The sequence below is a fragment of the Ochlerotatus camptorhynchus genome, unplaced genomic scaffold (genome assembly GCF_037179485.1).
Source record: "Ochlerotatus camptorhynchus isolate MF236.1 unplaced genomic scaffold, CSIRO-AGI_Acam_v1.1 ptg000041l, whole genome shotgun sequence".
In the NCBI taxonomy this organism is placed as follows: domain Eukaryota; kingdom Metazoa; phylum Arthropoda; class Insecta; order Diptera; family Culicidae; genus Ochlerotatus; species Ochlerotatus camptorhynchus.
The window spans coordinates 484,016-496,687 of NW_027040532.1; the positions used below are offsets into that span (position 1 = coordinate 484,016).

Genomic DNA, 12,672 nt, shown 5'->3' on the forward strand with positions numbered 1-12,672 from the left:
TATTAAACGATTATTCAACTGTGGGAAAATTAACCCGAAAATAAGAGGGACAGGGACAGGGAAGGTTGTGTTCTTAAGTGTATTGTATTTCATTATTTCTGACGTGGCTCGCACCATACAGATATTAGAAAATTTATTAAATACTTATACTTGTCTTTGTAGGGGATTCGAACCATGTACCTTCCGGACACCAGCCGCTTGCCTTGTCATCTGAGCTATCCTAGAATTCATCATATGGGCAACTCAATAATCAATAAAAGCTTGCAGCACTCCCGATCGCAACTCTAGCTCCTTCAAGGCCCTGTGGGAATGATTAATTCATTCATTGTTGCTTTAAATGAGACCAATGTTGCCTCTTCACATCTCCAAGTCGAAAGAAAGGATACTCGGTTATATTTTAAACTAGATCAATGCATTCATTATCGTGAGTCATGTGATCGATGATTACTATTTAAATTAATAAGACGTAGAACACAAATAAAAAAAATGGTTGAGCTTGGGATTGAACTCACGACCTTCTAATTGGAAAGCGGAAACGGTAACCACTACTCTACTGATTTCGCCTTCTTGTTAGACTGAATCAGTGTTGTCGAATAATGAATCTAATACGTCGTTGATAAAGCATTTACAAATCATGTGATTACAACATGGGCGCATAGTGGTATAAGAGCTATTATGCTGACTGTATTCACCTTTATTCAGCAATATTGTAAAGTAATGCAATGAAATATAATAATGGAGCTGGAGTACATTTATTAGACGTCTAATAAAGAATCTTATTAAATCAATTGAAAACAGTCGAATTAAAGTGTCAATGTATGTACAAATTACACTTATTCAGTTTGTTATTAGATCAAACTTCTGGTTCTGAATAATCAATCTGACAATCAACGTTTAAAAAGCTTTTAATAAGGTAATTAATCATACCAGAGCAAACGGCGGAATAAAGGTGCATCTATCGATCTCATGGAGCTTTTTTCAGCACATAATTCGACATCCTGTTTTATTCAGCATTGTACACTGTTAAACAGCATTTATTCAATGTGTGCTTATTTGTGACTTTGAATTGTTTGTTGGGCTGTCATAACGACTTCTTAATGATTATTGTAGCACTGGCAAAAACTATTGTGTTCGCCACGATGGTGATGATGGATTTGTAATATTTGATTTTATAGTAGTAGTTATAAAAAAGAAATAATTTTGAGTAGGCTACAAAGGTTCTCGCACGCGTATTACGGTTATAGAGGACTGAAAACATAAAAAATGGAGCATTGAAGCTTATTCGGAAGATGCCATGAATTAATAGTAAGTTTTCTGGTTGAATGTCGGGGGTTCGTGAGCTTTCCTGACGATGCTGAAAAATACGATAGCATCAGATTGCGGAGTTGCTACACCCAACCGGAAATCTAAGATTTGCTTACAATTATGTGGGATCCATCATCGCAGGATGTTAGTGGAGACCACATGCAAGAAAATTGGCGTTCGAAAAATGTGGAGTGCATAAATGAAAGAAATTAATTATGACGAAAAAATAAAATAAAAAGGGTGCTGACTGGACTCGAACCACGAACGTTGCGATTATAAGACCTGTGCTTTCTCCACTGCTCTCTCCATGCTTCGGAGACAGCGAATAAGAACCACACATAGTACGATAATTTGATTTCGAATGCCTTTTCTACTGAATGGAAATTGGAGAGAATCGAAGCAAGTGTGTGCGTCATTCTACAATGTTATACATAACAAGCTTGGTGGTATACCTAGTCGAAAGCGTAGACAGAACACAAAATAAAAAAGATAAAAATTCACTGCATCGTCTGCATAGAGCCAACTCACATTCTCTGCAGTATTCGCTGCGGAGGATGATAGGAAATGCAACTAACATTGAATTTAATAAATTTTGGGTTGCGTGTTGTATATTAGAATGCTTTGTTGATTATTCATCAACTCTTGATCGCTGGGAATGCTTGTGAATATTTGAGGTGGACAAAAAGGTGAACAATGAGGTGAACGCCTAAGCTTTCACACATTTATATCGCTGTGAAGCAACTGAAAACTGTTGAGGGAATTTATATCTGTGACTGTAACCAATTCGTTTTTGTTTGCTAATCTGGTTAAATGTTATACTTAATTGTCTTAAAGATAAATCGTCCAGCTCAATATCATCAATATCAATACATCATATATGCTGTTAAAAGCTTAATTCGAAGCCGATGATTTTAACAATTGTGTCATGTTGTACAATTTTTAAACGAATCACCCATCATCAAACCCACTAATGCAAAAAGTGTAACATAATGCTGATATGAGGCTGATATAAACAATTAAAGCCATATATTGCAAAAAAAGGCCCTTATCAGGCTATTACCGGACTGGATAATTTTTTGGACAGTATGTGATTTCATGATCAGGAATTATTTGTGAAACCTCGAGATGAAAACAAGCATACTCCTTTGCCCGAAAAAAAGCATCTGAGGAAAAGTTATCGGTGTTTTAAGTGGCCATTGTACCCCAGGGGTTTTGCACAAATTGTAAAGGCCCAAACGCAATGTGGACGGAAGCGGAACGGAAACGGCAAGTTTGACAGTTGTCCCAAATGACATCAAGATGCCTAACCGAAGACGATTTGGTTCCAACAAGTTTTCAATCCGACAAGTTGGCTTACTCAGATCGGGCTTTTCCGCTGCCGTTGCCGTTCCGCTTCCGCTGTCATTGCGCTTGGGCCTTAAGTTTGCAAAATATTTACGAAAATCACTCGTAAGCATTATCACTTTGAAATTACACTCAAAATGTTCCCATGTGTTAGCATTCTAGAGGGCAAGGTGCTCACTGGGTGGAGCAGTCAAAAATATATGTAGCTTTTCGCCACACGACATGGACAAACATTTTTAACTGACTGTTGGATGCCGTACCACCGCCACATCAATGAGCATTTTGCCTATTAGCTCATTCAGCTTCGACGAGTTTATCTCCTTGTCAGACTAATCATAAGCCCTGATTACATATACACGAAAACGCCTTATAGCTCAACCGTGGGCCATAAATCCTTTTTTCGCAACGCAAAACGTTTCAACTGGAGCCGATATTGGAAACACGGAAAAGCAAGATTACAGTTCAGTTTGATATAAGCTTCCAACCGAAGCTCCACTCCCGCATTAGCGCTTATCACCATTTTGCGGGCAAGGCCAATCACCATTCGCGTTCTTCACCTTATTTTATCCAGTGTCTGAATAACACTGCAGCCCAAAGCAAAATATGACATAGTTAGGCAGCTACATCTGCCTCGAATCGTTCAAGTTCAAGCTCAATCCCGCCTCTGCAGGGAGATAGTAGTTTTGTGTATTAGTGTTCTACTGCTTATCCTCGAAAAGATGGCAGTACTGGAAGTAGTTACCCGTCCAGCCAGATCAATGATCGATCAGCTGACCCTCTTAGTGAAGCTACCGGCGGCCACGATCTACATTATCACCAAAGGTGTTTTCCTAATAATGAATACGCTAACAAGTGAGTATCGATGCCTCATTGCGTCATCGCGATGCGTATATAAGTGAAACTGTAAGGGTTATTTTGTATTTGTAGAGTTTGGACGAATGATAAGCCAGTAAAATACCATGACCGCGGTTTCAGCAGGAGCACAGAGTTAAATGCCGTAAACAAATTGGAGCCAATTTATTTCACGCTATACACAAGTGTGGATGTGTACGGAGGAAATATAAGTGATATGTTTAGTTTGTGTTAATAGCCTTTTGCTGCCAAATTGCTTGTGCAAGAGCTTATAGTATGTAAAGTTTGGAATAATAATAATATTTTGATAATGAAATAACATATGTAATCGACAAATCTTTTGCAGCATTATGGTGTCATTTGTAAGTCGAAATATTGCCTTGTAGTAAACATATCCAGTTTGGTGGGGGTGTTGTCTTGTTGTGACATTTGATACATCGTTGATTGGAATCAATAATACGTTGTAGGGATGCTCATTAAATATCCTCTTGGAAAACGTGCAGTACTGTATTGAGCACATTCTTTCGGAATTACATTGAAACACATGATTTTAGGTTGTTTTCCTAAGCGTAACATATTGTAAAAAAATCTGATCCAACACCATGATACCACGGAAAACGAGTTGATCAAATCCCGACAGATAGCGAAGAACGCAATCGTATTATCAGTGAAAAAACACCAACACAAATTAGGAAACGTGTCTTCTATCAATATTTAATTATTGAAATTTAAAACAAACATCCGCTTATCTGATATACAGATATCAATTAAAAATAGTAATTGACTTGTTGATTTCCAATTCATATCGAACACCGCCACCGTAGTATACTTTTAATTGATATTGACTGTTGCTACTGAAAACTCCATGATTAAACTTATTTTCAAATACCAGGGGCCTACTTTCGCGACCAAAATTTTCATACAAACGTTCATACAAAAAATGCTTCATTTCGACTTGCCATAATGTTGTTGAACCCTATCTCTCATATACACGGCTTGAAAAAAGTATAAGGATTAAGGACAATAAATTGAAAAGCATAGCTATCCCGAATTCAGGAATCGTAAAAAAATCTAATCCATTTGTGTTTAGAAGCCACACTATGAGCCTCAATACAATATGCGGACTTTAACATGCAAGGCACGATGTACAATAAATCCAGTCGGTTCATCTGTTTCGCTGACGACGTGGAAAGTATAGAAATAAGGTTCCAGGCGGTTGCTGAGCAGTGCACCAGACTGAAACGTGAAGCAGAAAAGGTTGGATTGAAGGTGAATACGTCGAAGACTAAGTATCTGTTGGCTGGAGGAGCCGAGCGCGATAGACCTCGCATAGGCAGAAGTGTGATAATCGACGGAGATGAGGTCGAGCGAGATGGAGGATGAAGTTGTTTTCCTCGGAACATTGGTGCCGCCGTAAAACAACTGCGGCAGAGAAATTCGGAGACGCATTGCTGCCGAAAGTCGTGCTTACTACTAATTCCACAAGACCTTGAGGTCTGGTAAACTTCACCCCCGTACTAAGTGTACGTGTAGGGTGCTTCATTTTGAAAAAAGTTTTAAATTTCTTATAGACCACCCTCCAGTTCAATGCATAATCCCAAAATATAAGCCTGTGCAAAAAATGGTAAAGATTGATGAAGGTTTTGAAATTTGTATGGAAATTCCTATGGAAGAATTTTAAAGATCACTTGTAACTTTGGTTCTACTGGTCCAAATGACCAGTAGACCATGATTAAACTTAATACCAGGGGCCTAATTTCGCGTACAAAATTTTCATAAATACGTTCATACAAAAAATGCTTTATTTCGACTTGCCATATAATTCCACAGTTATTAATTGAGAGCTTTCGATGCCTGTACCATTTTTGCATTAGTATAATTGTGTCACCTAAAAGCTCTCGAGGGTTTGCCTCTCGAGAAACTTCACTGCAGAGCCCACTCTCCAGAGCATAGGTTTGAGCGCTGTTGAAGCATTATTTTACCGAGTATTTTGCTACAAGCATATAAAGCATAAAATGGACCTACTACATATGAGACACAAACCAATCCCCATCCCAGGTGGTCATTCTCTAAACAGGCCTGATAGGACCAGGAACTGTAATTAATAATAACTGCAATTTCATAAGAACTAAAGCTAAAAAGACGCATCTTTGTCACTTGGTAAGTCATACATGTGAACCACATAAATACAAGAAATAAAGATCATTTTAAGTCAAGTTAGTCACTACATATGAGTATCCTAAAGGAGGATATCTAGACCAACAATTGAAATAGGCGGAACAACCAAACGTAAACAATGGCTTTAAACACAACATTCTCGAGAATCAAAACACTCCCACGTAAACTAACAATGCAATTCGATAAAAGAAGTTTGCTCTATCAGATGATGGTGTTAGGTTGCTTGGATGTGCTTTGATTCTTGATGAATTTGCGTTTAAAGCCATTGTTTACGTTTGGTTGTTCCGCCTATTTCAATTGTTGGTCTAGATACCTATGTCCTTCTTTTTAAATACATCCTTCTTTTGCCAGAAATTTAAATACATCCTTCTTTTGCCCGAAAATTGTCCTCTTTTTAAATCCTTTGCATTTTTTCCAGTAACATATTTATAAAATTGTTTTCAAAGAGCGTTATTTGCAGAGCTTATTTGTTTAATTATGTCGCAACCTCATCTTATCTAGCAAATGCCATTCGATGGTGGGACTTGGGGTATACTACAGCTGCCAACCCCCCTACATTTAGGCTGTGGTCCATTTGGTAAATTTTAACTTATATTTGACAGATGGAAAATTTTCAAATAAATCTGCTATTCTACCAGACTTATTTCCGACAAACCAGGAATCAATTTTGACAAACAATTTCTCGAAAATCGGACGATCAACCACATAATGGTGTTCGAACATCATAATTTATCTTCGAAGTGTCAGTGAAAATTCATAATTTTTTTCTGATTTCATAATGTTCAAAAATCTCTCTGTTGTCGATCGTGTGATTCAAGGTGTTTGTCAAAATTGATTCTTGGTCTGTGAAAAATAATTCTGGTACAATGGCAAGTTTATTTGAAAATTTTCTATCTAAAATTTAAGTTAAAATTCACCAAATGGAACACAGCCACACAAATTGAATCCAACATGTGTTCGATTTTGACGTTCTGGTTCTATGGGAGTTTAGGTATTTCAAGCATAACTATTCAAGTCGACGTATCTGAATTTGTAAACAATCTCTTCAATCGACGATTTTTGGCAACTGCAAACTCACTCACAGAAACTAACAACACCAGCTAGTAGGCGAAAGTTTCCCCCACCTGTTAATGGTGTTTGTTTGCGTGGGTGAGTTAGCAGTTAAGACAAATATTCGAATGAAGAGATTGTTTACAAAAGCAGATACGTCGATTTGAATAGTTACGCTTGATTTGTTTAGGCCGCTACCATAGCGAAGAGGCACGCGAATCGTGAAATCGAATGTTAGGAATAATATCAATAATAGGAATTCTTTTGTATAGAACGCTAAGCGTGTCTCCTCGCTCCCACTATGGCAGCGGCCTGCTGAATAAATGGTAAAATTAACAGATTGCTTATATGTTCCATGTTGGTTTCAATCAGCTAGACTAGATCATTTCCAAGTATCAAAAATGAATTATGAAGGCTAGTTTGATGCATTTTACAGAAGTATAACGAGAAGATGAATTGAATTGGTAACGACTACAAGGTTTGAACAATCCAATTTCGAATGGAACATTGAAACGGAGCGTCAAATCATTCACAATTGAGCAATTCTCTACAGATTGACGAATTTTTTAATTTTTTTTTTAATTTGTCCGCTCCGATTTTGATGAAAATCGTTGTTCTTTTTTAGTAAAGATGCCAATTTGTGTTATCAGTTCTTCAAATTGAATCACGACTACTTTTCTAACAGGGCCTGTGTAAAAATAGTACTAATGAGTTAAAAAATTTATATTGCTGAAACGCTTTGTTCGATTAATTTGGTGTGTTGAGCAAAGTTGTAGATATTATTTTGGCAATAATGTTAAAAATATACACTGTAAAAAAATTCGTTTGTTTCAATAAAAAAAATATATTTCTTATTAAAAAAATTGATTTTTCAAAAAGTACATTTTTGAAAATTTTCGTTTATAGCCTCATCGAAGCTCATAATATTTGCTACAAACTGGCAAAGTTTGGTGATGGTAAACTCAAAAACAAAAAAGTTATGATTTTTTGAAAATTTTACGATTTTTACATTTACATTAAAAACACATGTTTTTCAACCATGTATATTTTTTCAAGAATTGCATTTTAATTTTGCACAACTGTCTCGAAGACACCAATGCAATCAAGCAAGCCGTTTTTGCAATATAGATATGTTTATTTCATTAGTGTTTTTCTACACAGGCCCTATAGAAAAGTTAGGATTCATTACATCTGATACATTGAAAAGGTATCGTTACTAACAAAACTAAAAAATTCATTTGATGAATATTGAGCTAGAACTAAATAAAAGTGAAATGATGCTCAAACTAGGGATTAATTTTCTTTTTTATTCATTGTCTTCAATTTTGCATAGTTGTATCAGTGATCTTAACGGTAATAAGTCAAATACTCAACACTGTAGTAGTGAACACCAAAAACATCTGTCTGTACCTAATGTAGAAATTATACCTATCGATCTGATACTTAAATGAGTTTGAATGGTGAAAACAAGCAGTTGATCACAAAGATTGCTTTTTACCGCATACATCTTAAAAAGTTATCATAGGAAATAAGCGAGGGGGATGACTCTATCTACGATGCAGAAAAAATTGTGTTTTGCTGTGGCTAGCTGCGCGCACGCTGAGTATATAGAAAGAAGATTGATGACAATTCTGAAGATTTCCTGCAAAAAGATGATGCGCGATGCAAGTAGATGCGACAAATTAAAGAAGATTTTTCGAAGATTGATTCGCTAGTGTGAGATTTGTTGAGCATCTAAACTTGAGATTTAGATGTGTCGCCCCCCTCGGAAATAAGTGTAACACCATTTGGTTAAAAGGTAAGCATAACCTTCAGTTGTATTTCAATGAAATCATTTTTAAAGATTATTATTTTTAACTTTTTTAATACAGGAAGCAACATGAGTGAACGAGCATTCGGCCGTTCGAGGAAGTCAAGTGCTCGAGAGAGCTGAGGAATATTTCGAATATTACCATCCAGAAATTAAAATCGATTGGATATTCTGAAGCATCAGGATTGAATACTGGTTTTCGCATTTGCACGTCCTGTCATCTTCGTGTTGATAAACAAGCTCTTTTCATCTCAAACGAGGAACAGCATGTTGCAGGAAGCTCAAAGATGCCAACTACAGTGATAGTACCTGTCGTACCGAGCTGTGAAAGCCTTACAACTGTACCATCAATGACATCAGTTACTTCAGTTCAATCGTACCAAGAATTTACTCAACCAGTCAACATCGAGATATTCAACCGAGGCATTGCAGGAATCCAGGTATCACCGATAGACGTGGGAAAACTCAACTACATCCACTACCCCGAAAAGAAGCACCGTGAAATCAACGAAGGTATTAGAAAGAATCTTTTCAACTTCGAGCCTGAGGCTGACGAAGTGAATGAACTCAAAGAAGTTTTAGAAAACATGAAGGAAAAGTTTTCCAATGCATCCACTGCAAGAAGTGAAAAATTATTAATTTTATCGTTATTGCCTTATTCATGGTCAACACAAAAAGTTATGGATCAATTTAATGCTAGTAGATATATTGCAACAGAGGCTAAGTTGATAAAGGAAGGTCATTCGTCAAAAACCGCAAAATATGGCACAGCCTTAAGTGATGAAACAAAATTGGCAGTCATAATTTTTTTTGAAGATGATGATATAAGCCGGGCAATGCCTGGTCAAAAAGATTATGTGTCTGTGCAGAAAGAAGGAAAACGACAAGCCATTCAAAAAAGATTACTAATGATGACTTTGAGAGAAGCTTATAAACGATTCAATGAAATTCACTGCAATGTAAAAATTGGATTCTCTTCATTTGCAAAACTCCGCCCTAAGCAATGTAAACTTTTAACCAGCTCTGGAACCCACAATGTTTGCGTGTGCACAACGCATTTAAATGATGTAAAAACGTTCACTGACAGCCTAATTTGTGAAAACAAGACAACATATTGCTATCTACGGTGTTGTGAAGATTGTCCAGACTCTTCCGCATTAGAAAACATTTTATTAAAACAATTAGAGGAAAAATGCATTGATCAGCTTTCATTTGAACAGTGGGTTCCCACGGATAGATGTGATTTAGAAACTATTGTAAAGCCTGCAGACGAGTTTGTTTCATTTTTCTGCTTGAGAGCTTTATAATTGGGCCAATAATTTAAAAGATGAAGAATTAACAAAATTATCATTTTGTTTTGCCACAACATAGGAATACGAATGTATGGCTTCACACCTCAACGAGCAATATAATAATGCAAAAATAATTCAAGGAACTCAAAAGTTTCATTCTTTCATTCCTGTATCAGAAAAATTAAAGCCAAACGATACTCAAACTGTAATGATAATGATGCCAAAATATTCGATGTATTTAAGAAGTGATGTAAATAAAAATAGAAAGTAAGTGTATTACAATGAAAATAAATTATGTATCATTTGTCCATAAGGTTTTCGAATAAAAGAAAAGTAAAAAAGAGCAGATAAATGTATTTTGTGGATTTAAGTTGAGATTTTAAAATAAAAAAGTAGTCGGGATTCGCTATTACAAATTGTAATAGCGAACCCCGACTACTTTTCCGATAGGGCCTGTGTAGAAAAGCGCTTATAAAATAAACATTTTAATACATTGCAAAAACGGCTTGCTTGATTGCTATGGTGTCTTCGGAAAAGTTGTGCAAAATTAAAATGCAATTCTTGAAAAAATATACACGGTTAAAAAAATGTGTTTTTAATGAAAATGTAAAAATCGTGAAATATTCAAAAAACCATAACTTTTTTGTTTTTGAGTTTACCATCACCAAACTTTGCCAGTTAGTAGCAAACATTATGAGCTTCAATAAGGCTTAAAACGAAAATTTTCAAAAATGTACTTTTTGAGAAATTAACTTTTTTAATAATAAATATAATTTTTTTCATTGATACAAACGAAATTTTTTACAGTGTATCTTTTTTACACAATTGCCAAAATAATATCTACAACTTTGCTCTAGACCCCAAATCAATCGAACAAAGCGTTTCGGCAATATATATTTTTAAACTCATTAGTACTATTTTTACACAGGCCCTTTTCAAAAAGTAGTCGTAATATATGAAATATGAAAAACTGAGAGCACAAAATGGCGCCTTTACTAAAAAGGAACAACTGTGCAAAGTTTCAGCGTAATTGGAAATGATCGGTCAGGATCGATTTGCGAACCTTCGTGGAATGCCTCAATTGCACTTTCTCTATAGGACCAACCAATTCTCCCACTCCAGTGTTCTCTGGAGTGAGCTTCTGTGAGTTCACTGCAGAGTGTTTTTGAGCTCTTATGTCGCTCACTAGTTCCCACCAGTCTAGAGTGATCTAATCTCACCGCGCAGTTCATTCCAAAAACTACACACACAGTAAGGGTGTAGTGAATAATATACTGCATGTAGTGCTCTTTCTAGAACGAACAGAGCGAGAAGATTAGAATGTTAGCTCTTGTCTCTCACAGAGGAGAATGACAAGTATGATTGTGTGGCAAGAACAATCATACTCTATGTCCAGGGAAGTCGAAAAACTTTCCAACCCGAAAAATTCCTAGACCGGACCGCGAATCGAACCCAGCCACCTCCAGCATGGTCTTGCTTTGTAGCTGTGCCTTTACCGACTGAGCTAAGGGAGGTCCCAAGGTCAGGTTCTACTGGTCCAAATGATGAAAAAAATTTATATGTTGTTGCTATGACAATAGCCAAAAAAGCTTTTACGGTATATCAAGAAAGATATAAATGCGAAAAAATGACAAAATAGGGTAGATTGACATATGAAAATGTTCAAGACATCAAAAAAATAACAGGCTTGCTACTAATTGCCATCACAACCACATATCCAATTTTTTCATCGGTTAGACAACCACAACGAAAGTTAGAGCAAATGTATGTGAAATTCAATAATTTCCCATAGTAATTCACCGTAATCTCCATACAAACTTCAATCCATTAGCGCGACCGCTAAACCTTCATTCAATCTCTAGCATGTTTTCCATAGACTCATATTTTTGGGTACTGAATCGAACTAGAAGGGAAGTAACATTTAACTTTTTTTAAATATAGCGTCCGAAAAAGCACCCTAGCGTACCATATACAAGTGTTATATGAAAACGGCGTATAGCCGGCAAAACTCTAAAGCGAGCCCAGTATCTAGAAAGTCGCTACAGTTGGAAGGGTACAGTATGCGGAATACTTTGTAAGAATTCCGGACAATAACCCCACCAAAATGGTGTTTGCCTCGAATCCGGCCGGCACAAGACGCAGAGAAGCGCAGCGAGCTGCGATTAGACCAAGTGGAGTAAGATCTAGGAAGTGTGGAACGCTCGAGAAACTGGAGACAAGCATCAACCGCGTTTGTTGGCGCAACATATAAAATCCAGGTATATTGGTATGCATTTATGGTTCTCCAAATCTTCCTGGACATCAAATCAATATCATCTACTAGATCATATAAGAGAAATTGATCATAAAGTATCTATAAACCTGTTTGAATATGTTTCGCTGGATTATATACTGGATCGCATGATCTGAACTGCAAGACAATTCGGAGAGCCAATAACATCTATCTTACATAGAAATGGATTGTAAAATATGTGCATACATTTCACGAATTAGCTTGGGACTGTTTTATTGCTAAGAACATTGTGTCAGCTGTAGTTGATCTAGTGCATCGAATGATTTGAAGAACCTAGAACTAACCTACAAATATACAAAAAAAAAATGATCTTAAATGATGCGCATAAACTCTATGAATCTGCTTGGGCATGTTTCGCTGCCAGGGAGATTTAGTTAGTGGATCGAATGTGTTAGTGGTTTATGCTCATGGAGGACCAACGGACCAACGACTTGGTGTTTTTGAGCGGAACGTGTTGCGCACCATCTGTGGTTTCCTTTTAGTCTTGAGAAATAAACAAAACAACCTTCCGGGATGCATACACCTGTGTGGTGACTTTTTGTTGAGAT

The 12,672-nt window shown here is 36.5% G+C and overlaps 1 long non-coding RNA gene across 1 annotated transcript; it reads left to right on the forward strand.

Moving 5' to 3' along the window:
• Positions 1-3,050: 3,050 nt before the first annotated feature.
• Positions 3,051-3,839, forward strand: LOC135713310 (uncharacterized). The gene is made up of 2 exons (XR_010518723.1): positions 3,051-3,501; positions 3,577-3,839. It is a non-coding gene; the product is annotated as an uncharacterized LOC135713310 (long non-coding RNA).
• Positions 3,840-12,672: the final 8,833 nt, after the last annotated feature.